General features: G+C 43.8%; 18 non-coding genes and 1 pseudogene across 18 annotated transcripts; 8 read left to right on the plus strand and 11 right to left on the minus strand.

Annotated features, from left to right (window-relative positions):
- Window positions 1–44: 44 nt before the first annotated feature.
- On the minus strand, window positions 45–208 carry LOC135009463 (U1 spliceosomal RNA). Its single transcript, XR_010209005.1, has one exon. It is a non-coding gene; the product is annotated as a U1 spliceosomal RNA (small nuclear RNA).
- Window positions 209–822: 614 nt separating this feature from the next.
- LOC135009617 (U1 spliceosomal RNA) lies at window positions 823–985 on the minus strand. Its single transcript, XR_010209151.1, has one exon. It is a non-coding gene; the product is annotated as a U1 spliceosomal RNA (small nuclear RNA).
- Window positions 986–1,137: 152 nt separating this feature from the next.
- On the minus strand, window positions 1,138–1,301 carry LOC135009529 (U1 spliceosomal RNA). Its single transcript, XR_010209070.1, has one exon. It is a non-coding gene; the product is annotated as a U1 spliceosomal RNA (small nuclear RNA).
- Window positions 1,302–1,971: 670 nt separating this feature from the next.
- LOC135009615 (U1 spliceosomal RNA) lies at window positions 1,972–2,134 on the minus strand. Its single transcript, XR_010209149.1, has one exon. It is a non-coding gene; the product is annotated as a U1 spliceosomal RNA (small nuclear RNA).
- Window positions 2,135–2,286: 152 nt separating this feature from the next.
- On the minus strand, window positions 2,287–2,450 carry LOC135009530 (U1 spliceosomal RNA). The gene has a single exon (XR_010209071.1). It is a non-coding gene; the product is annotated as a U1 spliceosomal RNA (small nuclear RNA).
- A 671-nt stretch (window positions 2,451–3,121) lies between these two features.
- On the minus strand, window positions 3,122–3,284 carry LOC135009651 (U1 spliceosomal RNA). The gene has a single exon (XR_010209178.1). It is a non-coding gene; the product is annotated as a U1 spliceosomal RNA (small nuclear RNA).
- Window positions 3,285–3,436: 152 nt separating this feature from the next.
- Window positions 3,437–3,600, minus strand: LOC135009457 (U1 spliceosomal RNA). The gene has a single exon (XR_010208999.1). It is a non-coding gene; the product is annotated as a U1 spliceosomal RNA (small nuclear RNA).
- A 671-nt stretch (window positions 3,601–4,271) lies between these two features.
- On the minus strand, window positions 4,272–4,434 carry LOC135009623 (U1 spliceosomal RNA). The gene has a single exon (XR_010209156.1). It is a non-coding gene; the product is annotated as a U1 spliceosomal RNA (small nuclear RNA).
- A 152-nt stretch (window positions 4,435–4,586) lies between these two features.
- LOC135009491 (U1 spliceosomal RNA) lies at window positions 4,587–4,750 on the minus strand. The gene has a single exon (XR_010209032.1). It is a non-coding gene; the product is annotated as a U1 spliceosomal RNA (small nuclear RNA).
- Window positions 4,751–5,421: 671 nt separating this feature from the next.
- On the minus strand, window positions 5,422–5,584 carry LOC135009610 (U1 spliceosomal RNA). The gene has a single exon (XR_010209144.1). It is a non-coding gene; the product is annotated as a U1 spliceosomal RNA (small nuclear RNA).
- A 144-nt stretch (window positions 5,585–5,728) lies between these two features.
- LOC135009733 (U5 spliceosomal RNA) lies at window positions 5,729–5,844 on the plus strand. The gene has a single exon (XR_010209233.1). It is a non-coding gene; the product is annotated as a U5 spliceosomal RNA (small nuclear RNA).
- Window positions 5,845–6,114: 270 nt separating this feature from the next.
- Window positions 6,115–6,230, plus strand: LOC135009738 (U5 spliceosomal RNA). The gene has a single exon (XR_010209238.1). It is a non-coding gene; the product is annotated as a U5 spliceosomal RNA (small nuclear RNA).
- A 286-nt stretch (window positions 6,231–6,516) lies between these two features.
- On the plus strand, window positions 6,517–6,632 carry LOC135009785 (U5 spliceosomal RNA). Its single transcript, XR_010209284.1, has one exon. It is a non-coding gene; the product is annotated as a U5 spliceosomal RNA (small nuclear RNA).
- A 274-nt stretch (window positions 6,633–6,906) lies between these two features.
- On the plus strand, window positions 6,907–7,022 carry LOC135009757 (U5 spliceosomal RNA). Its single transcript, XR_010209257.1, has one exon. It is a non-coding gene; the product is annotated as a U5 spliceosomal RNA (small nuclear RNA).
- A 275-nt stretch (window positions 7,023–7,297) lies between these two features.
- Window positions 7,298–7,413, plus strand: LOC135009739 (U5 spliceosomal RNA). The gene has a single exon (XR_010209239.1). It is a non-coding gene; the product is annotated as a U5 spliceosomal RNA (small nuclear RNA).
- Window positions 7,414–7,699: 286 nt separating this feature from the next.
- LOC135009786 (U5 spliceosomal RNA) lies at window positions 7,700–7,815 on the plus strand. Its single transcript, XR_010209285.1, has one exon. It is a non-coding gene; the product is annotated as a U5 spliceosomal RNA (small nuclear RNA).
- A 274-nt stretch (window positions 7,816–8,089) lies between these two features.
- Window positions 8,090–8,205, plus strand: LOC135009818 (U5 spliceosomal RNA). The gene has a single exon (XR_010209315.1). It is a non-coding gene; the product is annotated as a U5 spliceosomal RNA (small nuclear RNA).
- A 5,355-nt stretch (window positions 8,206–13,560) lies between these two features.
- On the minus strand, window positions 13,561–13,634 carry TRNAN-AUU (transfer RNA asparagine (anticodon AUU)). Its single transcript has one exon. It is a non-coding gene; the product is annotated as a tRNA-Asn (tRNA).
- A 9,282-nt stretch (window positions 13,635–22,916) lies between these two features.
- Window positions 22,917–23,095, plus strand: LOC135009708 (U1 spliceosomal RNA; annotated as a pseudogene).
- Window positions 23,096–27,911: the final 4,816 nt, after the last annotated feature.

Raw genomic sequence — 27,911 nt, forward strand, 5'->3', positions numbered from 1 at the left:
AGGAAAATCTGAGACAAAGAAATCTGACTTTTACCAGAGCTGACCAGAGGAAAGCACAAACACAGTCCCCCACCTCCACAAATAATGCAGTCGAGTTTCCCACATTTGGGGAAATCACAGGGGTCAGCATACCCAAAATGCAATGAATGAACCTCACCCTCGGAGAACAATCTTCATGACCATGGTATCTCCTATGCAAAATAAGTATGATTTGGGATAGGGCTGGGGAGGGCCGCTGCTCAGGCACATCTCTGTCAAGTAAAGGAGATTCAACTGAGGCAGCACAAGGGAACTCCCATCTGGGGACAACAACTGCAGGGAGAACACATATTTTCAGATGAACATGGGAGGGCAGAAGGCTGCCTAATACTGAAGCACCCCCAAACAACAAACCAAATGCAACAACTAGTACAAGCATTCCTGGGGGAAGTTCTGCAGAAGACGGATTTGCATACGGTGATGTCATCCAAGCAGTGGGCCAAAGTTGGCTGGAACCCTCATCTGCATATGAAAAGAGAAAAGGGGTATGCAGGGCATGGCGGCCTTTTGCGGCGTTGGATGACCCTTAGTTCGCATTAAACACCCCCACCCTCCTTCGGTGTGGGGCTCATGTTGGCCATGCCCCAGCCCCTGAAGCATTCAAGCTGATTTCTTGCAGCAGCTTGGCACTGTAACAGCTCCAGAGCTGCTCTGTACGGCAAGTAAAAGGGTGTGGGCCCTGCAGCACTACCTGTAGTTTGCATTGTGCATTGGAAGGCACTTAAGAAAAGAGAAGTGGAAACAGACAGCAAACTAGGCTGGAGAGAGACCTGAGACAAAGAGATCTGAAGTATACGAGAGCCGACCAGGGGAAACACAAATTATGCAGTCAAGTTTCCCACATTTGGGGAAATCGCAGGAGCAGCACACCCAGAGTGCAATGGGTGAGCCTTGCCCTGGGAGAAGCACCTACGTGATCATAGTATCTCACCTGGCAGGTAAGTAGGAGTTGGGCTAGAACTGGGGAGGGTCGCTGCTCGGGTACCCCCCTGTCAAGTGAAGGAGATCCAACTGAGGCAGCACAAGGGAATTCTCGAAAGAAGAACAAGGCTAGAGGAAGATCTGAGACAAAGAAATCTGACTTTTACCAGAGCTGACCAGAGGAAAACACAAACACAGTCCCCCACTACCACAAATAATGCTGTCGAGTTTCCCACATTTGGGGAAATCACAGGGGTCAGCATACCCAGAATGCAATGAATGAACCTCACACTGGGAGAATAATCTTCATGACCATGGTATCTCCTATGCAAAATAAGTATGATTTGGGATAGGGCTGGGGAGGGCCGCTGCTCAGGCACATCTCTGTCAATTAAAGGAGATTCAACTGAGGCAGCATAAGGGAACTCTCACTGGGGACAACAACTGCAGGGAGAACACATATTTTCAGATGAACATGGGAGGGCAGAAGGCTGCCTAATACTGAAGCACCCCCAAACAACAAACCAAATGCAACAACTAGTGCAAGCATTCCTGGGGGAAGGCCTGCAGCAGATGGATTTGCATATGGTGATGTCATCCAAGCAGTGGGTCAAAGTTGGCTTCAACCCTTGTCTGCATATGAAAAGAGAAAAGGGGCGTGCAGGGCATGGCGGCCTTTTGCGGCGCTTGGATGACCCCTAGTTCGCATTAAACACCTCCACCCTCCTTCGGTGTGGGGCTCATGTTGGCTATGCCCCAGCCCCTGAAGCATTCAAGCTGATTTCTTGCAGTAGCTGGGCACTGTAACAGCTCCAGAGCTGCTCTGTACGGCAAGTAAAAGGGTGTGGGCCCTGCAGCACTACCTGTAGTTTGCATTGTGCATTGGAAGGCACAAAGTAAGCAGACGGGAGAAGTAAGGATAGTGCGCAAGGCCATAGAATGGAGCGGCTTAAGAAAAGAGAAGTGGAAACAGACAGCAAACTAGGCTGGAGAGAGACCTGAGACAAAGAGATCTGAATTATACGAGAGCCGACCAGGGGAAACACAAATTATGCAGTCAAGTTTCCCACATTTGGGGAAATCGCAGGAGCAGCACACCCAGAGTGCAATGGGTGAGCCTTGCCCTGGGAGAAGCACCTACGTGATCATAGTATCTCACCTGGCAGGTAAGTAGGAGTTGGGCTAGAGCTGGGGAGGGTCGCTGCTCGGGTACCCCCCTGTCAAGTGAAGGAGATCCAACTGAGGCAGCACAAGGGAATTCTCGAAAGGAGAACAAGGCTAGAGGAAGATCTGAGACAAAGAAATCTGACTTTTACCAGAGCTGACCAGAGGAAAACACAAACACAGTCCCCCACTACCACAAATAATGCTGTCGAGTTTCCCACATTTGGGGAAATCACAGGGGTCAGCATACCCAGAATGCAATGAATGAACCTCACACTGGGAGAATAATCTTCATGACCATGGTATCTCCTATGCAAAATAAGTATGATTTGGGATAGGGCTGGGGAGGGCCGCTGCTCAGGCACATCTCTGTCAAGTAAAGGAGATTCAACTGAGGCAGCATAAGGGAACTCTCATCTGGGGACAACAACTGCAGGGAGAACACATATTTTCAGATGAACATGGGAGGGCAGAAGGCTGCCTAATACTGAAGCACCCCCAAACAACAAACCAAATGCAACAACTAGTGCAAGCATTCCTGGGGGAAGGCCTGCAGCAGATGGATTTGCATATGGTGATGTCATCCAAGCAGTGGGTCAAAGTTGGCTTCAACCCTCGTCTGCATATGAAAAGAGAAAAGGGGCGTGCAGGGCATGGCGGCCTTTTGCGGCGCTTGGATGACCCCTAGTTCGCATTAAACACCTCCATTCTCCTTCGGTGTGGGGCTCATGTTGGCTATGCCCCAGCCCCTGAAGCATTCAAGCTGATTTCTTGCAGTAGCTGGGCACTGTAACAGCTCCAGAGCTGCTCTGTACGGCAAGTAAAAGGGTGTGGGCCCTGCAGCACTACCTGTAGTTTGCATTGTGTATTGGAAGGCACAAAGTAAGCAGACGGGAGAAGTAAGGATAGTGCGCAAGGCCATAGAATGGAGCGGCTTAAGAAAAGAGAAGTGGAAACAGACAGCAAACTAGGCTGGAGAGAGACCTGAGACAAAGAGATCTGAATTATACGAGAGCCGACCAGGGGAAACACAAATTATGCAGTCAAGTTTCCCACATTTGGGGAAATCGCAGGGGCAGCACATCCAGAGTGCAATGGGTGAGCCTTGCCCTGGGAGAAGCACCTTCATGATTATAGTATCTCACCTGGCAGGTAAGTAGAAGTTGGGCTAGAGCTGGGGAGGGTCGCTGCTCGGGCACACCCCTGTCAAGTGAAGGAGATCCAACTGAGGCAGCACAAGGGAACTCTCGAAAGAAGAACAAGGCTAGAGGAAGATCTGAAACAAATAAATCTGACTTTTACCAGAGCTGACCAGAGGAAAGCACAAACACAGTCCCCCACTACCACAAATAATGCAGTTGAGTTTCCCACATTTGGGGAAATCACAGGGGTCAGCATACCCAGAATGCAATGAATGAACCTTACCCTGGGAGAACAATCTTCAAGACCATGGTCTCTCCTATGCAAAATAAGTATGATTTGGGATAGGGCTGGGGAGGGCCGCTGCTCAGGCGCATCTCTGTCAAGTAAAGGAGATTCAACTGAGGCAGCACAAGGGAACTCTCATCTGGGGACAACAACTGCAGGGAGAACACATATTTTCAGATGAACATGGGAGGGCAGAAGGCTGCCTAATACTGAAGCACCCCCAAACAACAAACCAAATGCAACAACTAGTGCAAGCATTCCTGGGGGAAGGCCTGCAGCAGATGGATTTGCATATGGTGATGCCATCCAAGCAGTGGGTCAAAGTTGGCTTCAACCCTCGTCTGCATATGAAAAGAGAAAAGGGGCGTGCAGGGCATGGCGGCCTTTTGCGGCGCTTGGCTGACCCCTAGTTCGCATTACACACCTCCACCCTCCTTCGGTGTGGGGCTCATGTTGGCTATGCCCCAGCCCCTGAAGCATTCAAGCTGATTTCTTGCAGCAGCTGGGCACTGTAACTGCTCCAGAGCTGCTCTGTACGGCAAGTAAAAGGGTGTGGGCCCTGCAGCACTACCTGTAGTTTGCATTGTGCGTTGGAAGGCACGAAGTAAGCAGACGGGAGAAGTCAGGATAGTGCGCAAGGGCATAAAAGGGAGCGGCTCAAGAAAAGAGAAGTGGAAACAGACAGCAAACTAGGCTGGAGAGAGACCTGAGACAAAGAGATCTGAATTATACGAGAGCCGACCAAGGGAAACACAAATTATGCAGTCAAGTTTCCCACATTTGGGGAAATCGCAGGGGCAGCACAACCAGAGTGCAATGGGTGAGCCTTGCCCTGGGAGAAGCACCTTCATGATCATAGTATCTCACCTGGCAGGTAAGTAGGAGTTGGGCTAGAGCTGGGGAGGGTCGCTGCTCGGGTACCCCCCTGTCAAGTGAAAGAGATCCAACTGAGGCAGCACAAGGGAACTCTCGAAAGAAGAACAAGGCTAGAGGAAGATCTGAGATAAAGAAATCTGATTTTTACCAGAGCTGACCAGAGGAAAGCACAAACACAGTCCCCCACTACCACAAATAATGCAGTCGAGTTTCCCACATTTGGGGAAATCACAGGGGTCAGCATACCCAGAATGCAATGAATGAACCTCACACTGGGAGAACAATCTTCATGACCATGGTATCGCCTATGCAAAATAAGTATGATTTGGGATAGGGCTGGGGAGGGCCGCTGCTCAGGCACATCTCTGTCAAGTAAAGGAGATTCAACTGAGGCAGCACAAGGGAACTCTCATCTGGGGACAACAACTGCAGGGAGAACACATATTTTCAGATGAACATGGGAGGGCAGAAGGCTGCCTAATACTGAAGCACCCCCAAACAACAAACCAAATGCAACAACTAGTGCAAGCATTCCTGGGGGAAGGCCTGCAGCAGATGGATTTGCATATGGTGATGTCATCCAAACAGTGGGTCAAAGTTGGCTTCAACCCTCGTCTGCATATGAAAAGAGACAAGGGGCGTGCAGGGCATGGCGGCCTTTTGCGGCGCTTGGATGACCCCTAGTTCGCATTACACACCTCCACCCTCCTTCGGTGTGGGGCTCATGTTGGCTATGCCCCAGCCCCTGAAGCATTCAAGCTGATTTCTTGCAGCAGCTGGGCACTGTAACTGCTCCAGAGACGCTCTGTAAGGCAAGTAAAAGGGTGTGGGCCCTGCAGCACTACCTGTAGTTTGCATTGTGCGTTGGAAGGCACGAAGTAAGCAGACGGGAGAAGTCAGGATAGTGCGCAAGGGCATAGAAGGGAGCGGCTCAAGAAAAGAGAAGTGGAAACAGACAGCAAACTAGGCTGGAGAGAGACCTGAGACAAAGAGATCTGAATTATACGAGAGCCGACCAGGGGAAACACAAATTATGCAGTCAAGTTTCCCACATTTGGGGAAATCGCAGAAGCAGCACACCCAGAGTGCAATGGGTGAGCCTTGCCCTGGGAGAAGCACCTTCATGATCATAGTATCTCACCTGGCAGGTAAGTAGGAGTTGGGCTAGAGCTGGGGAGGGTCGCTGCTCGAGCATCCCCCTGTCAAGTAAAGGAGATTCAACTGAGTCAGCACAAAGGAACTCTCATCTGGGGACAACAACTGCAGGGAGAACACATATTTTCAGATAAAAATCTTGGTCATGCTCTGGTTTCTCTTCAGAACGAACAAATCTTTCGCCTTTTACTAAAGATTTCCGTGGAGAGGAGCAAAACCGAGTTTTATCTCAATTTTTGCATGCCCCATCTTTTTGGGGTTTCTTTTATCGGTTTAAAGATAGAATGAGTGTGCTTTAATGTAAGCTCATTTGCATAGAAATGACAGTAAATGTTTGTTTCTTTTCAAACAGAACTTTCTTGACCATGCTACTTGATTGAAAGATCTGGGAGCACATGGAATACAGTACAAACCATGCTTATAGCAAGGAGAAGACAGGTGAGAAATCTGCTTTCTTTCAAATTGGGCGCTCACTTTGATCTGAATGAGGACTGCTGGCACGGCACTCAGGCGACAGGTGGAATCTTGGTCATGCTCTGGTTTCTCTTCAGAACGAACAAATCTTTCGCCTTTTACTAAAGATTTCTGTGGAGAGGAGCAAAACTGAGCTTTATCTCAATTTTTGCATGCCCCATATTATTGGGGTTTCTTTTATCAGATTAAAGACAGAACGAGTGTGCTTTCTTGTTAGCTTTAATGTAAGTTTATTTGCATAACAATGACAATAAATGTCTGTTTCTTTTCAAGCAGAACTTTCTTGACCATACTAATTGCTTGAAAGATCTGGGAGCACATGGAAAAGAGTACAAACCATGCTTATAGCAAGGGGAAGTCTGGTGAGAAATCTGCTTTCTTTCTTTCAAATTGGGTGCTCATTTTGAGCTGAATGAGGACTGCTGGCATGGCACTCAGGCGACAGGTGGAATCTTAGTCATGCTCTGGTTTCTCTTCAGAACGAACAAATCTTTCGCCTTTTATTAAAGATTTCCGTGGAGAGGAGCAAAACTGAGTTTTATCTCAATTTTTGCATGCCCCGCCTTATTGGGGTTTCTTTTATCAGTTTAAAGATAGAACGAGTGTGCTTTAATGTAAGCTCATTTGCATAGAAATGACAGTAAATGTTTGTTTCTTTTCAAACAGAACTTTCTTGACTATACTAATTGCTTGAAAGATCTGGGAGCACATGGAAAAGAGTACAAACCATGTTTATAGCAAGGGGAAGCCTGGTGAGAAATCTGCTTTCTTTCTTTCAAATTGGGTGCTCACTTTGAGCAGAATGAGGACTGCTGGCATGGCACTCAGGCGACAGGTAGAATCTTGGTCATGCTCTGGTTTCTCTTCAGAACGAACAAATCTTTCGCCTTTTACTGAAGATTTCCGTGGAGAGGAGCAAAACTGAGTTTTATCTCAATTTTTGCATGCCCCATCTTATTGGGGTTTTATTTTATCGGTTTAAAGATAGAACGAGTGTGCTTTAATGTAAGCTCATTTGCATAGAAATGACAGTAAATGTTTGTTTCTTTTCAAACAGAACTTTCTTGACTATACTAATTGCTTGAAAGATCTGGGAGCACATGGAAAAGAGTACAAACCATGTTTATAGCAAGGGGAAGCCTGGTGAGAAATCTGCTTTCTTTCTTTCAAATTGGGTGCTCACTTTGAGCAGAATGAGGACTGCTGGCATGGCACTCAGGCGACAGGTGGAATCTTGGTCATGCTCTGGTTTCTCTTCAGAACGAACAAATCTTTCGCCTTTTACTAAAGATTTCTGTGGAGAGGAGCAAAACTGAGCTTTATCTCAATTTTTGCATGCCCCATATTATTGGGGTTTCTTTTATCAGATTAAAGACAGAACGAGTGTGCTTTCTTGTTAGCTTTAATGTAAGTTTATTTGCATAACAATGACAATAAATGTCTGTTTCTTTTCAAGCAGAACTTTCTTGACCATACTAATTGCTTGAAAGATCTGGGAGCACATGGAAAAGAGTACAAACCATGCTTATAGCAAGGGGAAGTCTGGTGAGAAATCTGCTTTCTTTCTTTCAAATTGGGTGCTCATTTTGAGCTGAATGAGGACTGCTGGCATGGCACTCAGGCGACAGGTGGAATCTTAGTCATGCTCTGGTTTCTCTTCAGAACGAACAAATCTTTCGCCTTTTATTAAAGATTTCCGTGGAGAGGAGCAAAACTGAGTTTTATCTCAATTTTTGCATGCCCCGCCTTATTGGGGTTTCTTTTATCAGTTTAAAGATAGAACGAGTGTGCTTTAATGTAAGCTCATTTGCATAGAAATGACAGTAAATGTTTGTTTCTTTTCAAACAGAACTTTCTTGACTATACTAATTGCTTGAAAGATCTGGGAGCACATGGAAAAGAGTACAAACCATGTTTATAGCAAGGGGAAGCCTGGTGAGAAATCTGCTTTCTTTCATTCAAATTGGGTGCTCACTTTGAGCTGAATGAGAACTGCTGGCATGGCACTCAGGCGACAGGTGGAATCTTGGTCATGCTCTGGTTTCTCTTCAGAACTAACAAATATTTCGCCTTTTATTAAAGATTTCCGTGGAGAGGAGCAAAACTGAGTTTTATCTCAATTTTTGCATGCCCCATATTATTGGGGTTTCTTTTATCAGTTTAAAGACAGAACGAGTGTGCTTTCTTGTTAGCTTTAATGTAAGTTTATTTGCATAAAAATGACAGTAAATGTTTGTTTCTTTTCAAACAGAACTTTCATGACCATGCTACTTGCTTGAAAGATCTGGGAGCACATGGAAAACAGTACAAACCATGCAGTATCACAAGAGCCTTTATTTGATCTTTCATGAAGATAGAGCAGAATTGAGGACACGTCAACAATTTCTGCCAAAGGTGGTTCATCTTTCCACATGGTGTCTTTGGCCACTGACACCTTCGTTGAGTCAAAGTCTCTGGCTGTGGTCAGAACTTTGAAAATTTATGTCACCAGAACGGTTCAGATTAGGAAAACAGAGGCTCTGTTTGTCCTGTATGCTCCCAACAGGATTGGGTGTCCTGCTTCCATGCAGACCATTATGCGCTGGATCTGTGGTAAGATTCAGCATGCTCATTCCACGGCAGGATTGCCGTTACTGAATTAGGTGAAGACCCATTCTACTAGAAAGGTGGGTTCATCCTGGGCAGCTGGTCGGGGAGTCTCGGCATTGCAACTTTGCAGAGCAGCTATTTAGTAAACACTTTTGCTAAGTTTTACAAGTTTGATACCTTGGCTGATGATAACCTCAAGTTGGGTCATTCGGTGCTGCAGAGTCGTACGCACTCTCCCACCCGTTCAAGAGCTTTGGTATAACCCCATGGTTCTTAATGTGACCCCAGCATCCTCTAGGTCGTATGAGAAAATAGGATTTTAATACCTACCGGTAAATCCTTTTCTCTTAGTACGTAGAGGATGCTGGGCACCCGTCCCAGTCCATACTGTGTCTGCAGTTATTACTTGTGGTTATACACATGTTGTGTTACGGTTCTGGTCAGCTTTTTGCTGCAATTGTTCATGCCGTTGGCTTGTGTTCTGTTGAATGCCACGTTCTGCGGCATGCTTAAGGTGTGAGCTGGTAAGATGCTCACCTTAGTTTAACAATAAATCCTTTCCTCGAAATGTCCGTCTCCCTGGGCACAGTTCCTATAACTGGATTCTGGAGGAGGGGCAAAGAGGGAGGAGCCAGTTCACACCCTTTGAAAGTCTTAAAGTGCCCATGTCTCTTGCGGATCCCGTCTATACCCCATGGTTCTTAATGTGACCCCAGCATCCTCTATGGACTAAGAAAAAAGGATGCCCTTGTGTACTATCCTGACTTCTCCTCCCGTCTGCTTACTTTGTGCCTTCCAACGCACAATGCGAACTACAGGTGGTGCTGCAGGGCCCACACCCTTTTACTTGCCTTACAGAGCAGCTCTGGAGCTGTTACAGTGCCCAGCTGTTGCAAGAAATCAGCATGAATGCTTCAGGGGATGGGGCATGGCCAACATGAGCCCCACACCAAAGGAGGGTGGGGGTGTTTAATGCGAACTAGGGGTCATCCAAGCACTGCAAAAGGCCGCCATGCCCTGCATGCCCCTTTTCTCTTTTTATATGCAGATGAGGGTTCCAGCCAACTTTGGCCCACTGCTTGGATGACATCACCGTATGCAAATCCGTCTGCTGCAGACCTTCCCCCAGGAATGCTTGTACTAGTTGTTGGATATGGTTTGATATTTGATGGTGCTTAAGTATTAGGCAGCCTTCCGCCCTCCCATGTTCATCTGAAAAGATGTGGTCTCCCTGCAGTTGTTGTCCCCAGACGAGAGTTCCCTTGTGCTTCCTCAGTTGAATCTCCTTAACTTGACGGGGGAGGGGCTGCCCGAGCTGCCACCCTCCCCAGCCCTATCCCAACTCATACTTATTTTACATATTAGATCTCTTGATCATGAAGATTGTTCTCACAGGGTGAGGTTCATCCATTATATTTTAAAATAGGAAGGTACAAATTACATATTTGAATTGCATCTATGTGCTGGATTCAAATGCCCCCCCCCCCCTTCCTTTCTCAATTGTGCCCGTCAGCAGCTATTCTTAGGTTGCTGCCAATGGGTGTGACACATTAATTTCTTCTGTGGGGTACACTGGACTCCACAAGGATTCACATTGGGGTGTAGAGTAGGATCTTGATCTGAGGCACCAACCGGCTCAAAGCTTTTGACTGTTCCCAAGATGCTCAGCGCATCCTCCTCTATAACCCCGCTTCCATGAACAGGGAGCTCAGTTTGTAGTTGGTGCCTTCAGTAGCAGGCCACTTAACAGGGGCCTGCCTCAGGCAGCCTATTCTTAGCTATTAATTTTGACAAGAAAAGAAGAACTTGTTTTATGATAATCTACAAGGGCTGCAGCAGGCTAGGTCTAATAGACATCTTTACTGCAGCTTCATCACTCCCAGCGGCGCTGTATACTCCCGTGCCCTGGTTGCTGGGTCACTGCAGCGGAGGCTCCGGTTTCTTCCTAAGGTCAGTCACACACACACACCGCCCTTCCGGATCACGAGGCCGCTGATAAAGGGGAGCGTGGCCGTAGGGGGTGGGCCGTGTGCGCACTGGGGTGGACACTGATTACTGGGCAGCCGCTCCACTAGCCACCAGGTACAGTTAAGGAGCACAGGTCTGGGGGTTTTTCTCCTATATTAACCCAATTTTGTACTGCCCGCAGCGCATTGTGATAGGTAATAGGGCCTGATTCAGGTTGGATTGCAATCACAATAAGCGATCCAACTGCAAAAATTGCTAAGAGCATATGCATGTGCCTGCATGCGATCGCCTCTGCCTGTCAATCGGGGCAGGGGGGGAGAGTGGGGTCAGCAACACTCCATTTCCAAGTCAGGGATGGAGCAGTGCGGGGGCAAGGCTTCAAAATGGGGTCTGCAATGGAGGAGACACAGGGGGCGTGGTCACAGCGGCTGTATGACATCACATTCAGCCGCTGTGATCACAAAAATGGTGGCGGCTTCCTGCGCGCACATACAGTCTGCACCAGCAGGAGGCTACACCATTGTTTATGATCACGCTGAACTGCAGTGCGACTGCAATTACAGCATGGTCAAGAAGGGAGGTGTCATACTGGGTGGCCATGCCCTGTCACTGTGCAGGAGCCAGCACCGCTTACACACTAGTCCCCGGGTGCAGCCCCCAACCCCCGGGACACCCGGAGCAACAAAATGTAGATTCAGGCCACCAGGCCACGCCCCTACCTATGAAATCATGCCTCCTTTTTACCATTGCGCTGCTTATTTGCACGCACTGCATTACAATCTCCCTCGCCACCTCTCTGGGTGTCACCAGTGATAGTGACACCTCTGCCATGCTTGTAGCAGCTGGTCCAAAGATCTATGCCTCAAGCCCTGAGTGTTTGCCCTTGTGACTTGTTGATCATGATAGCGAAGCAGATGCTTACAGAAAACTGCAGGGGCTTAGATTGAAAATAAAAAAAATTGATGGGTATAAGGTAGAGAGGAGCGGGTTCGGTTCTCCGAGAACCGAATTCCCCACGAACTCCACGTTGTTTACACTGGTCTGAGGCAGGCTCGGTTGTTCCCGCCTGACTCGGAAAACCTGAACAAGGGAAAATGTCATCATCCCGCTGTCGGATTCTCGCGAGATTCGGATATTATATATAGAGCTGCGCGTTGCCGCCATTTTTACTCGTGCATTGAAGAGAGAGCGGAGAGGACGTGGCTATGTTCTCTCAGTGGAAATCTCAATATCAGTGCTCAGTATCAGTGGTTACTTATTGCTGCTCAGTAATACTAGTAGTGTGTCTCTCCTGCTCAGTGTCAGTTCTCAGTAGTATCCTCATCAGTGCTCAGTATCACTGCTCATTGTCTTGTGCTGCATTGTGGTGCTCAGCATACTACAGTACATTACTAATAGTCCAGTGCTGCATCTTGCTGCTCAGTGTCAGTTCTAGTATCCTCATCAGTGCTCACTATCACTGCTCATTGCATTGTGGTGTTCTGTATACTACAGTAATATAGTAACATAGTTTTTGAGGTTGAATAGAGGCAAATTGCCCATCGTGTTCAACCTGTTTTAAGTTGTGATGATTCTACATACTTGCTGAATAATGTTTTATGACTAGTTAGCTACTATAACTCATGTTACCCCCGGATTAACCTTGTTGATATTTTAAGTATTATAACCTTGGATAGCTTTTTCATTCAGAAATGTATCCATTCCTTTTTTAAATCCAATTACAGAGTCCGCCATTACCACCTTCCCTGGCAGGGAATTCCACATCCTGATTGCCCTAACAGTTAAGAACCCTTTCCTCCATTGCGTTCTGAACTTTCCTCCAGTCGCAGCGAGTGACCACGTGTTCTTTTAATAAATAATTCCTCTGATAACTCTTTGTTATGTATCTTTACATATTTGAAGATATTAATAATATCTCCTCTTAGGCACCTCTTTTCTAGTGTATACATATTCAGCCTAGTAAGTCTTTCCTTATAGTCCAGTACTTTTAGGCCTTTAATCAATTTAGTCTTCAGGATCTCTCGGACTTCCATGAGCAGCAGAGTAGTGCAATGGAAGGATGCTAGGCCCATAACCCAGAGGTCGATTGATCGAAACTATCCTCTGCTATGTGCATTTTTTTTTTATAATTAAAGTAATCAAAAACTGGGATTGATATTTTGGCTCTTTTATTTTTACTTAAAGTACAATAACTTTTATCATTTTAATTTGTTTTAATAGTATATTGACAGCATTGTTTTCTTTAAAAAATGCACTTAATTTTCTTTACCCTATTACTGAAATGGTAATTGACAAAAACAAACTACATTGTCACCAGAAGAGCAATGCAAAATGTACAAGTGATATATTAAAATCATCTTCCATCTTGAATTTCAATGATGCATTGGGACAACAATTTTGTGAGAAACATCTTCACCCATAAAGAAAGATTTTCTTAATTCCTTACCTGTGTGCTGATTAGATATTACCTTGTTTTCACATTAAACAGACTTCCACATGAGAAAGCAGCAAGGATGCAGTAACGTTTATGTTTCCTGGTGTCAACCTGTATTATTTCAGTAGACATTGAAATGAGGATGCATCTTGCTGCCTTTCCAATGTAGCAAGTTTAATTCAGTAATAGGTGAAAAAACATTCCTACAAAGGTGTTAATCAGAGACTTGGCTTTGTGGACACTTTTCAGAGAGCAAATTTGTTAGCATAAAAATAAAGTCAGAAAATGAAGAGCTGTTTAATCACTCAATTGGACTTTTCTGCCAGCATAATTTTTTTTTCTCTGCAACCCACTGCTAAATTGTGCTTCCTAGCTGTTTTTTATAAAATCACTTAATCAAATCTAACTCTGATTACATCAGAGAAGGCCAGGTACCCTACATCATAAGAGGGGGTTTGAAATTTTGACTTGTCTACTTAAAGATCACCAAAATCTGATCACAAGGTCAATTACATCCCTGGGTGGGATTGAACCACCAACCTTTTGGTTAATAGCCAAACATGCTAACCGATTGCACCACAGAGACACCTCGTAAAAGTTTATTCTGACAAAGGCTAATAAGCATCAATCTAGAACGTTTCCTAGAAAAACTTTAAAAAGTCAATAATCTGGAGAGTTTTTGTAAGAAACACATTGCTACTTTCCCATGATGAGTGAGTGCTTCAGGATCTCTTGCACTTACATAAGCAGCAGAGTACTGCAACGGAAGCATGCTGGGCCCATAACCCAGAGGTAGGCAGATTGAAACTATCTTCTGCTATATGCATTGTTTTTTGTTAATTAAAGTAATCCAAAACTGGGATTGATATTTTGGCTCTTTTATTTTTACTTAAAGTACAATAACTTTTACCATTTTAATTTGTTTTAATAGTATATTGACAGTATTGTTTTCTTTCAAAAATCCACTTAATTTTCTTTACCCTATTATTAAAATGGTAATTGACAAAAACAAACTACATTGTCACCAGAAGAGCAGTACAAAATGTACAAGTGATATATTAAAATCATCTTTCCACTTGAATTTCAATGATGCTTTGGTGCAACAATTTTTTGAGAAACATCTTCACCCATAAAGAAAGATTTTCTTAATTCCTTACCTGTGTGCTGATTAGATATCACCTTGTTTTCACATTAAACAGACTTCCCCATGAGGAAGCAGCAAGGATGCAGTGACGTTTATGTTTCCTGGTGTCAACCTGTATTATTTCAGTAGACATTGAAATGAGGATGCATCTTGCTGCCTTTCCAATGAAGCAAGTTTAATTCAGTAATAGGTGAAAAACCATTCCTACAAAGGTGTTAATCAGAGACTTGGCTTTGTGGACACTTTTCAGAGAGCAAATTTGTTAGCATAAACATAAAATCAGAAAATGAAGAGCTGTTTAATCACTCAATTGGACTTTTCTGCCAGCATAATTTTTTTTCTCTGCAACCCACTGCTAAATTGTGCTTCCTAGCTGTTTTTTATAAAATCACTTAATCAAATCTAACTCTGATTACATCAGAGAAGGCCAGGTACCCTACACCATAAGAGGGAGTTTGACATTTTGACTTGTCTACTTAAAGATTACCAAAATCTAATCACAAGGTCAATTACATCCATGGGTGGGATTGAACCACCAACCTTTTGGTTAATAGCCAAACATGCTAACCGATTGCACCACAGAGACACCTCGTAAAAGTATATACTGACAAAGGCTAATAAGCATTCATCTAGAACGTTTCCCAGAAAAACTTTAAAAAGTCAATAATCTGGAGAGTTTTTGTAAGAAACACATTGGTACTTTCCCATGATGAGTGAGTGCTTCAGGATCTCTTGCACTTACATGAGCAGCAAAGTACTGCAATGGAAGCATGCTGGGCCCATAACCCAGAGATAGGCAGATTGAAACTATCCTCTGCTATATGCATTGTTTTTTGTTAATTAAAGTAATCCAAAACTGGGATTGATATTTTGGCTCTTTTATTTTTACTTAAAGTACAATAACTTTTACCATTTTAATTTGTTTTAATAGTATATTGACAGTATTGTTTTCTTTCAAAAATCCACTTAATTTTCTTTACCCTATTATTAAAATGGTAATTGACAAAAACAAACTACATTGTCACCAGAAGAGCAGTACAAAATGTACAAGTGATATATTAAAATCATCTTTCCAGCTTGAAATTCAATGATGCTTTGGTACAACAATTTTGTGAGAAACATCTTCACCCATAAAGAAAGATTTTCTTAATTCCTTACCTGTGTGCTGATTAGATATCACCTTGTTTTCACATTAAACAGACTTCCCCATGAGGAAGCAGCAAGGATGCAGTGACGTTTATGTTTCCTGGTGTCAACCTGTATTATTTCAGTAGACATTGAAATGAGGATGCATCTTGCTGCCTTTCCAATGAAGCAAGTTTAATTCAGTAATATGTGAAAAACCATTCCTACAAAGGTGTTAATCAGAGACTTGGCTTTGTGGACACTTTTCATAGAGCAAATTTGTTAGCATAAACATAAAATCAGAAAATGAAGAGCTGTTTCGTCACTCAATTGGACTTTTCTGCCAGCATAATTTTTTTTCTCTGCAACCCACTGCTAAATTGTGCTTCCTAGCTGTTTTTTTATAAAATCACTTAATCAAATCTAACTCTGATTACATCAGAGAAGGCCAGGTACCCTACACCATAAGAGGGGGTTTGAAATTTTGACTTGTCTACTTAAAGATCACCAAAATCTGATTACAAGGTCAAATACATCCCTGGGTGGGATTGAACCACCAACCTTTTGGTTAAAAGCCAAACATGCTAACCGATTGCGCCACATAGACACCTTGCAAAAGTAGATACTGACAAAGGCTAATAAGCATTCATCTAGAACGTTTCCTAGAAAAACTTTAAAAAGTCAATAATCTGGAGAATTTTTGTAAGAAACACATTGGTACTTTCCCATGATGAGTGAGTGCTTCAGGATCTCTTTCACTTACATGGGCTATTAACCAAAAGGTTGGTGGTTCAATCCCACCCAGGGATGTAATTGACCTTGTGATCAGATTTTGGTGATCTTTAAGTAGACAAGTCAAAATTTCAAACCCCCTCTTATGGTGTAGGGTACCTGGCCTTCTCTGACATAATCAGAGTTAGATTTAATTAAGTGATTTTATAAAAAACAGCTAGGAAGCACAATTTAGCAGTGGGTTGCAGAGAAAAAAATAACATTTTAAACCTACCGGTAAAAAATTTTTCTCGTAGTCCGTAGAGGATGATGGGGACTCCGTAAGGACCATGGGGGATAGACGGGCTCCGCAGCAGACATGGGCACTTTAAGAAAGACTTTAGATCTGGGTGTGCACTGGCTCCTCCCTCTATGCCCCTCCTCCATACCTCAGTTAGAGAAACTGTGCCCAGAGGAGACGGACAGTACGAGGAAAGGATTTTTGTTAATCCAAGGTCAAGATTCATACCAGCCACACCAATCACACCGTATAACTTGTGATATACTACCCAGTTAACAGTATGAAAACAACATAGCATCAGTCCAAGACCGATGAAAACTAACATATAACCCTTATGTAAGCAATAACTATATACAAGTCTTGCAGAAGTAGTCCGCACTTGGGACGGGCACCCAGCATCCTCTACGGACTACGAGAAAAAGATTTACCGGTAGGTTTAAAATCTTATTTTCTCTTACGTCCTAGAGGATGCTGGGGACTCCGTAAGGACCATGGGGATTATACCAAAGCTCCCAAACGGGCTCCTGCGGATGACTCTGCAGCACCGATTGAGCAAACAGGAGGTCCTCCTCAGCCAGGGTATCAAACTTATAGAACTTTGCAAAGGTGTTTGAACCCGACCAAGTAGCAGCTCGGCACAGCTGTAGTGCCGAGACCCCTCGGGCAGCTGCCCAAGAAGAGCCCACCTTCCTAGTGGAATGGGCCTTGACTGAATTAGGCAACGGCAATCCCGCCATAGAATGCGCCTGCTGAATCGTGTTACAGATCCAGAGAGCAATAGTCTGCTTTGAAGCAGGGGTGCCAATCTTGTTGGCTGCATACAGGACAAACAGTGCTTCTGTTTTTCTGACTCTAGCCGTTCTGGCCACGTAAATTTTCAAAGCCCTGACCACATCAAGGGACTCGGAATCCTCCAAGTCACGCGTAGCCACAGGCATCACGATAGGTTGGTTCATATGAAAGGATGAGTCCACTTTTAGCAGGAATTGAGGACGGGTCTGCAATTCCGCTCTATCCATATGGAAAACCAGATAGGGGATTTTATGTGATAAAGCTGCTAATTCCGACACTCGCCTAGCGGAAGCCAAGGCTAATAACATGACCACCTTCCAAGTGAGATATTTAAACTCCACCATTTTAAGTGGTTCAAACCATAACCTTAACACCACGTTAAGGTCCCAAGGGACCACCGGAGGTACAAAAGGAGGCTGAATATGCAGTACTCCCTTCACAAAAGTTTGTACTTACTTCAGGAAGAGAGGCCAATTCCTTTTGAAAGAAAATGGATAAGGCCAAAATCTGAACCTTAATAGAGCCTAATTTTAGGCCCAAATTCACTCCAGTTTGTAGGAAGTGAAGGAAGTGGCCCAGGTGGAATTCTTCCGTATGAGCATTCCTGGCCTCACACCAAGAAACATATTTTCGCCATATACAGTGATAATGTTTAGATGTCACGTCCTTCCTAGCCTTTATTAGCGTAGGAATGACCTCATCTGGAATACCCTTTTCCGCTAGGATCCGGCGTTCAACCGCCATGCCGTCAAACGCAGCCGCGGTAAGTCTTGGAACAGACAGGGCCCCTGTTGCAACAGGTCCTGTCTTAGAGGAAGTGGCCACGGATCTTCTGTGAGCATTTCCTGCAGATCTGGATACCAGGTCCTTCGCGGCCAATCTGAAACAATGAGAATTGTTCTTACTCCTCTTTTTCTTACTATTATCAACACCTTGGGTATGAGAGGTAGAGGAGGAAATACATAGACCGACCGGAACACCCACGGTGTCACTAGGGCGTCTACAGCTACTGCCTGAGGGTCTCTTGACCTGGTGCAATACCTCTGTAGCTTTTTGTTGAGGCGGGACGCCATCATGTCTATCTGGAACAGTCCCCACCGACTTGCAATCTGTGCGAAGACTTCCTGATGGAGTCCCCACTCTCCTGGATGTAGGTTGTGTCTGCTGAGGAAGTCTGCTTCCCAGTTGTCCACTCCCGGAATGAACACTGCTGACAGTGCGCTTACATGATTCTCCGTCCAGCGAAGAATTCTGGTGGCTTCCGCCATCGCCACTCTGCTCCTTGTGCCGCCTTGGCGGTTTACATGAACTACTGCGGTGACGTTGTCTGACTGGATCAGAACTGGTTGGTCGCGAAGTAAGGTCTCCGCTTGACATAGGGCGTTGTATATGGCCCTTAGCTCCAGGATGTTGATGTGAAGACAAGTCTCCTGACTTGACCAAAGACCTTGGAAATTTCTTCCCTGTGTGGCTGCTCCCCAACCTCGGAGGCTCGCGTTCGTGGTCACCAGGATCCAGTCCTGAATGCCGAACCTGCGGCCCTCTAGAAGGTGAGCACTCTGCAGCCACCACAGGAGAGATACCCTGGCCCTGGGGGACAGGGTGATCAACTGATGAATCTGTAGATGTGACCCGGACCACTTGTCCAGTAGGTCCCATTGCAAGATCCTCGCATAGAACCTGCCGAAGGGAATGGCCTCGTATGATGCCACCATCATTCCCAGGACTCGAGTGCAGTGATGCACTGACACCTGTTTTGGTTTCAATAGGTTCCTGACCAGAGTCATGAGTTCCTGGGCCTTTTCTATCGGAAGATAAACCCTTTTCTGGTCCGTATCCAGAATAATGCCCAAGCAAAGTCAGACGAGTCGTAGGAACCAACTGCGACTTCGGGATATTGAGAATCCAGCCGTGTTGCTGTAACACCTTCAGTGAAAGTTATACGCTGTTCAGCAACTGCTCTCTTGATCTCGCTTTTATGAGGAGATCGTTCAAGTACGGGATAATTGTGACACCTTGCTTTCGCAGGAGCACCATAATTTCCGTCATTACCTTGGTGAAAATTCTTGGAGAAAATTCTGGAGAGACCAAACGGCAACGTCTGAAATTGGTAATGACAATACTGTACCGCAAATCTTAGGTACGCCTGATGAGGTGGATAAATGAGTACATGAAGGTATGCATCCTTTATGTCCAGAGATATCATAAAATCCCCCCCTTCTAGGCTGGCGATGACCGCTCTTAGCGATTCCATCTTGAACTTGAACCTTTTCAAGTATAGGTTCAGGGATTTTAAATTTAATATGGGTCTGACCAAACCGTCCGGTTTTGGGACTACAAACAGGGTCGAATAATTTCCCTTTCCTTGTTGAAGCAGGGGAACCTTGACCACCACCTGTTGAAGATACAATTTGTGAATTGCATTTAACACTATCTCCCTTTCCTGGGGAGAAGATGGTAGGGCCGATTTGAAAAACCGGCGAGGAGGCACCTCTTCGAATTTCAGCTTGTAACCCTGAGAAACAATTTCTATTGCCTAGGGATCCACCTGCGAATGAACCCAGATGTGGCTGAAAACTCGAAGACGTGCCCCCAACTGGGCGGACTCCTTTAGCGGAGCCCCAGCGTCATGCAGTGGATTTTGTAGAGGCCGGGGAGGACTTCTGTTCCTGGGAACTAGCTGTGTTGTGCAGCTTCTTCCCTCTGCCCTTACCTCTGGCAAGAAACGACGCACCTCGTACTTTCTTGTTTCTCTGTGATCGAAAGGACTGCATTTGATAATGTGGTGCTTTCTTAGGCTGTGAGGGAATATAAGGCAAAAAATTTGATTTACCAGCTGTAGCTGTGGAGACTAGGTCCGAGAGACCTTCCCCAAACAATTCCTCACCCCTGTAAGGTAAAACCTCCATATGCCTTTTTGAGTCGGCATCACCTGTCCATTGCCGGGTCCATAGGACTCATCTTGCAGAAATCGACATAGCGTTTATTCTAGAACCCAGTAGACTAATGTCACTTTGAGCATCTCTCATATATAGGACAGCATCTTTTATATGCCCTATGGTCAATAACATAGCATCCTTATCTAGGGTCTCAATCTCTGCTGATAAGGTATCTGTCCATGCTGCCACCGCGCTACAACCCCGGCCGACGCAATTGCCGGTCTGAGTAAGGTACCAGAATGTGTGTAAATGGACTTTAGGGTAACCTCCTGCTTGCGGTCAGCAGGGTCCCTGATGGTAGCCGTATCCTGGGATGGCAGCGCTACCTTTTTGGATAAGCGTGTCAATGCTTTATCCACCCTAGGGGAGGATTCCCACCGTATCCTGTCCATTGGCGGGAAAGGATACGCCATAAGAATCCTTTTGGGAATCTGCAGCTTTTTGTCTGGAGATTCCCAAGCTTTTTCACATAATTCGTTCAACTCATGTGAGGGGGGAAAGGTTTTCTCAGGTTTCTTTCCCTTATACATGTGTACCCTCGTGTCAGGGACAGGGGACTCTGTGATGTGCAAAACATCTTTTAGTGCAATAATCATATATCGAATACATTTAGCCAATTTTGGCTGTAACTTTGCATCATAGTAGTCGACACTGGAGTCAGAATCCGTGTCGGTATCTGTGTCAACTATTTGGGATAGTGGGCGCTTTTGAGACCCGAAGGTCCCTGCGACATAGGGACAGGCATGGGTTGACTCCCTGACTGTTCCCTAGCTTCAGCTTTGTCTAATCTCTTGTGTAATAAGTTTACATTAGCACTTAAAACATTCCACATATCCATCCAGTCAGGTGTCGGCGTTGTCGATGGAGACACCACATTAATTTGCTCCTGCTCCTCTCTAGGAGAGCCTTCTACCTCAGACATGTCGACACACGTGTACCGACACACCATACACTCAGGGAATCCTCTTATCTGAGGACAGTTCCCCAACAAGGCCCTTTGGAGAGACAGAGAGAGAGAGTATGCCAGCACACACCCCAGCGCTATATGACCCAGGAAAAAAACACAATAATTTTATGTTTACCCAGTAGCGCTGTATTTCCATATATATATGCGCCTAATTATGTGCCCCCCTCTTCTTTAAGACCCTCTTTCTACCGTGGTATAAGCAGGGGAGAGTCCGTGGAGCTTCCCCTCAGCGGTGCCGTGGAGAAAATGGCGCTGGTGAGTGCTGAGGGAGAAGCCCCACCCCCTCAGCGACGGGCTTCTGTCCCGCTCAAATATAGTAAAAAATTGGCGGGGGCTCTTATATATATATATACAGTGCCTAGCTGCATATATATTTAATTTGCCAAAGAGAGGTCTATATTGCTGCCCAGGGCGTCCCCCCTGCGCCCTTCACCCTTACACTGACTGCCGTGTGAGAGGTGTATGGGAGCAATGGAGCACAGCTTTACTGCTGTGCGTTACCTCAGTGAAGATCATGAAGTCTTCCGCCGCCTCTGAAGTCTTCTTTTCTTCTCATACTCACCCGGCTTCTATCTTCCGGCTCTGCGAGGGGGACGGCGGCGCGGCGCTGGGACGGACGGCGAGGGTGAGACCTGCGTACCGATCCCTCTGGAGCTAATGCTGTACAGTAGCCTAAGAAGCAGAGCCTATCAACTCACAGAAGTAGGTGTGCATCTCTCCCCTCCGCCCCTCGATGCAGAGAGTCTGTTGCCAGCAGGCTCCCTGAAAATAAAAAAATCTAACAAATATACTTTCTGTCAGGAAACTCAGGAGAGCTCCCTGAAAAGCACCCAGTCTCCTCTGGGCACAGTAGTAAACTGAGGTCTGGAGGAGGGGCATAGAGGGAGGAGCCAGTGCACACCCAGATCTAAAGTCTTTCTTAAAGTGCCCATGTCTCCTGCGGAGCCCGTCTATCCCCCATGGTCCTTACGGAGTCCCCAGCATCCTCTAGGACGTAAGAGAAAAATTATGCTGGCAGAAAAATCCAATTGAGTGATTAAACAGCTCCAGAGCTGCTCTGTAAGGCAAGTAAAAGGGTGTGGGCCCTGCAGCACTACCTGTAGTTTGCATTGTGCATTGGAAGCCTAGTTTGCTGTCTGTTTCCACTTCTTTTTTCTTGAGCCCCTCCCGTCTATACCCTTGTGCACTATCCTGACTTCTCCTCCCGTCTGCTTACTTTGTGCCTTCCAAAGCACAATGCAAACTACAGGTAGTGCTGCAGGGCCCACACCCTTTTACTTGCCTTACAGAGCAGCTCTTGAGCTGTTACAGTGCCCAGCTGCTGCAAGAAATCAGCGTGAATGCTTCAGGGGCTGGGGCATGGCCAACATGAGCCCCACACCGAAGGAGGGTGGGGGTGTTTAATGCGAACTAGGGGTCTCGCACAATGCGAACTACAGGTAGTGCTGCAGGGCCCACACCCTTTTACTTGCCATACAGAGCAGCTCTGGAGCTGTTACAGTGCCCAGCTGCTGCAAGAAATGTGAACTAGGGGTCATCCAAGTGCCGCAAAAGGCCGCCATGCCCTGCACGCCCCTTTTCTCTTTTCATATGCAGACGAGGGTTGAAGCCAACTTTGACCCACTGCTTGGATGACATCGCCATATGCAAATCCATCTGCTGCAGGCCTTCCCCCAGGAATGCTTGCACTAGTTGTTGCATTTGGTTTGTTGTTTGGGGGTGCTTCAGTATTAGGCAGCCTTCTGCCCTCCCATGTTCATCTGAAAATATGTGTTCTCCCTGCAGTTGTTGTCCCCAGATGAGAGTTCCCTTGTGCTGCCTCAGTTGAATCTCCTTTACTTGACAGAGATGTGCCTGAGCAGAGGCCCTCCCCAGCCCTATCCCAAATCATACTTATTTTGCATAGGAGATACCATGGTCATGAAGACTGTTCTCCCAGGGAGCGGTTCATTCATTGCATTCTGGGTATGCTGACCCCTGTGATTTCCCCAAATGTGGGAAACTCGACTGCATTATTTAATGCGAACTAGGGGTCATCCAAGCACCGCAAAAGGCCGCCATGCCCTGCATACCCCTTTTCTCTTTTCATAAGCAGACGAGGTTTGAAGCCAACTTTGACCCACTGCTTGGATGACATCACTTGCTGCCTTTCCAATGAAGCAAGTTTAATTTAATAATAGGTGAAAAACCATCCCTACAAAGGTGTTAATCAGATACTTGGCTTTGTGGACACTTTTCAGAGCACAAATTTGTTAGCATAAAATAAAGCCAGAAAATGAAGAGCTGTTTAATCACTCAATTGGATTTTTCTGCCAGCATATTTCTTTTTCTCTGCAACCCACTGCTAAATTGTGCTTCCTAGCTGTTTTTATAAATTCACTGAATCAAATCTAACTCTGATTACATCAGAGAAGGCCAGGTACCCTACACCATAACAGGGGGTTTGAAATTTTGACTTGTCTACTTAAAGATCACCAAAATCTGATAACAAGGTCAATTAAGTCCCTGGGTGGGATTGAACCACCAACCTTTTGGTTAATAGCCTTACTGATTGCGCCACAGCAACACTTTGCAAAAGTCCATACTGACAAAGGCTAATAAGCATTCATCTAGAACGATTCCTAGAAACATTTTAAAAAGTCAATAATGTGGAGAGTTTTTGTAAGATGTTTCTTCCATCAACCAATGAAGAAACACATTGGTACTTTCCCATGATGAGTGAGTGCTTCAGGATCTTTTGCACTTACATGTGCAGCAGAGTACTGTAATGGAAGTGCTGGGTCCATAATCCATAACCCAGAGGTAGGCAGATTGAAACTATCCTCTGCTATATGCATTTTTCTTTGTTAATTAAAGTAATCCAAAACTGGGATTGATATTTTTGCTCTTTTATTTTTACTTAAAGTACAATAACTTTTACCATTTTAATTTGTTTTAATAGTATATTGACAGTATTGTTTTCTTTCAAAAATCCAATTAATTTTCTTTACCCGATTATTAAAATGGTAATTGACAAAAACAAACTACATTGTCACCAGAAGAGCAATACAAAATGTACAAGTGATATATTAAAATCATCTTTCCAGCTTGAATTTCAATGATGCATTGGGGCAACGATTTTGTGAGAAACATCTTCACCCTTAAATAAAGATTTTCTTAATTCCTTACCTGTGTGCTAATTAGATATCACCTTGTTTTCACATTAAACAGACTTCCACATGAGAAAACAGCAAAGATGCAGTGGCGTTAATGTTTCCTGGTGTCAACCTGTATTATTTCCGTAGATATTGAAATGAGGATGCATCTTGCTGCCTTTCCAATGAAGCAAGTTTAATTTAGTAATAGGTGAAAAACCATCCCTACAAAGATGTTAATCAGATACTTGGCTTTGTGGACACTTTTCAGATAACAAATTTGTTATCATAAAAATAAAGCCAGAAAATGAAGAGCTGTTTAATCACTCAATTGGATTTTTCTGCCAGCATTTTTCTTTTTCTCTGCAACCCACTGCTAAATTGTGCTTCCTAGCTGTTTTTTTTTATAAAATCACTTAATCAAATCTAACTCTGATTACATCAGAGAAGGCCAGGTACCCTACACCATAAGAGGGGGTTTGCAATTTTGACTTGTCTACTTAAATATCACCAAAATCTGATCACAAGGTCAATTACGTCCCTGGGTGGGATTGAACCACCAACCTTTTGATAAATAGCTGAACACACTAACCGATTGCGCCACAGAGACACTTTGCAAAAAGTACATACTGACAAAGACTAATAAGCATTCATCTAGAACGTTTCCTAGAAAAACTTTAAAAAGTCAATAATCTGGAGAGTTTTTGTAAGATGTTTCTTCCAGCAACCAATGAAGAAACACATTGGTACTTTCGCATGATGAGTGAGTGCTTCAGGATCTCTTGCACTTACATGTGCAGCAGAGTACTGCAATGGAAGCATGCTGGGCCCATAACCCAGAGGTAGGCAGATTGAAACTATCCTTTGCTATATGCATTATTTTTTTGTTCATTAAAGTAATCCAAAACTGGGATTGATATTTTAGCTTTTATTTTTACTTAAAGTACAATAACTTTTACCATTTTAATTTGTTTTAATAGTATATTGACAGTATTGTTTTCTTTCAAAAATCCAAGCCACTGCATCTTTGCTGTTTTCTCATATGGAAGTCTGTTTAATGTGAAAACAAGGTGATATCTAATTAGCACACAGGTAAGGAATTAAGAAAATCTTTATTTAAGGGTGAAGATGTTTCTCACAAAATCGTTGCCCCAATGCGTCATTGAAATTCAAGCTGGAAAGATGATTTTAATATATCACTTGTACATTTTGTATTGCTCTTCTGGTGACAATGTAGTTTGTTTTTGTCAATTACCATTTTAATAATCGGGTAAAGAAAATTAATTGGATTTTTGAAAGAAAACAATACTGTCAATATACTATTAAAACAAATTAAAATGGTAAAAGTTATTGTACTTTAAGTAAAACTAAAAGCTAAAATATCAATCCCAGTTTTGGATTACTTTAATGAACAAAAAAAAATGCATATAGCAAAGGATAGTTTCAATCTGCCTACCTCTGGGTTATGGGCCCAGCATGCTTCCAGTGCAGTACTCTGCTACACATGTAAGTGCAAGAGATCCTGAAGCACTCACTCATCATGCGAAAGTACCAATGTGTTTCTTCATTGGTTGCTGGAAGAAACATCTTACAAAAACTCTCCAGATTATTGACTTTTTAAAGTTTTTCTAGGAAACGTTCTAGATGAATGCTTATTAGTCTTTGTCAGTATGTACTTTTTGCAAAGTGTCTCTGTGGCGCAATCGGTTAGTGTGTTCAGCTATTAATCAAAAGGTTGGTGGTTTAATCCCACCCAGGGACGTAATTGACCTTGTGATCAGATTTTGGTGATATTTAAGTAGACAAGTCAAAATTGCAAACCCCCTCTTATGGTGTAGGGTACCTGGCCTTCTCTGATGTAATCAGAGTTAGATTTGATTAAGTGATTTTATAAAAAAACAGCTAGGAAGCACAATTTAGCAGTGGGTTGCAGAGAAAAAGAAAAATGCTGGCAGAAAAATCCAATTGAGTGATTAAACAGCTCTTCATTTTCTGGCTTTATTTTTATGATAACAAATTTGTTCTCTGAAAAGTGTCCACAAAGCCAAGTATCTGATTAACATCTTTGTAGGGATGGTTTTTCACCTATTACTAAATTAAACTTGCTTCATTGGAAAGGCAGCAAGATGCATCCTCATTTCAATATCTACGGAAATAATACAGGTTGACACCAGGAAACATTAACGCCACTGCATCTTTGCTGTTTTCTCATGTGGAAGTCTGTTTAATGTGAAAACAAGGTGATATCTAATTAGCACACAGGTAAGGAATTAAGAAAATCTTTATTTAAGGGTGAAGATGTTTCTCACAAAATCGTTGCCCCAATGCATCATTGAAATTCAAGCTGGAAAGATGATTTTAATATATCACTTGTACATTTTGTATTGCTCTTCTGGTGACAATGTAGTTTGTTTTTGTCAATTACCATTTTAATAATCGGGTAAAGAAAATTAATTGGATTTTTGAAAGAAAACAATACTGTCAATATACTATTAAAACAAATTAAAATGGTAAAAGTTATTGTACTTTAAGTAAAAATAAAAGAGCAAAAATGTCAATCCCAGTTTTGGATTACTTTAATTAACAAAAAAAATGCATATAGCAGAGGATAGTTTCAATCTGCCTACCTCTGGGTTATGGACCCAGCATGCTTCCATTACAGTACTCTGCTGCACATGTAAGTGCAAGAGATCCTGAAGCACTCACTCATCATGGGAAAGTACCAATGTGTTTCTTCATTGGTTGATGGAAGAAACATCTTACAAAAACTCTCCAGATTATTGACTATTTAAAGTTTTTATAGGAAACGTTCTAGATGAATGCTTATTAGCCTTTGTCAGTATGTACTTTTGAAAAGTATCGCTGTGGCGCAATCAGTTAGTGTGTACGGCAATTAGCCAAAAGGTTGGTGGTTCAATCCCACCCAGGGACGTAATTGACCTTGTTATCAGATTTTGTTGATCTTTAAGTAGACAAGTCAAAATTTCAAAAACCCCTGTTATGGTGTAGGGTACCTGGCCTTCTCTGATGTAATCAGAGTTAGATTTGATTCAGTGATTTTATAAAAATAGCAAGGAAGCACAATTTAGCAGTGGGTTGCAGAGAAAAAGAAATATGCTGGCAAAAAAATCCAATTGAGTGATTAAACAGCTCTTCATTTTCTGGCTTTATTTTTATGCTAACAAATTTGTTCTCTGAAAAGTGTCCACAAAGCCAAGTATCTGATTAACATCTTTGTAGGGATGGTTTTTCACCTATTACTAAATTAAACTTGCTTAATTGGAAAGGCAGCAAGATGCATCCTCATTTCAATATCTACTGAAATAATACAGGTTGACACCAGGAAACATCAACGCCACTGCATCCTTGCTGCTTTCTCATGTGGAAGTCTGTTTAATGTGAAATCAAGGAGATATCTAATTAGCACACAGGTAAGGAATTAAGAAAATCTTTATTTAAGGGTGAAGATGTTTCTCACAAAATCGTTGCCCCAATGCATCATTGAAATTCAAGCTGGAAAGATGATTTTAATATATCACTTGTACATTTTGTATTGCTCTTCTGGTGACAATGTAGTTTGCTTTTGTCAATTACCATTTTAATAATCGGGTAAAGAAAATTAATTGGATTTTTGAAAGAAAACAATACTGTCAATATACTATTAAAACAAATTAAAATGGTAAAAGTTATTGTACTTTAAGTAAAAATAAAAGAGCAAAAATATCAATCCCAGTTTTGGATTACTTTAAT

The sequence above is a fragment of the Pseudophryne corroboree genome, unplaced genomic scaffold, assembly GCF_028390025.1.
Source record: "Pseudophryne corroboree isolate aPseCor3 unplaced genomic scaffold, aPseCor3.hap2 scaffold_227, whole genome shotgun sequence".
NCBI lineage: Eukaryota > Metazoa > Chordata > Amphibia > Anura > Myobatrachidae > Pseudophryne > Pseudophryne corroboree.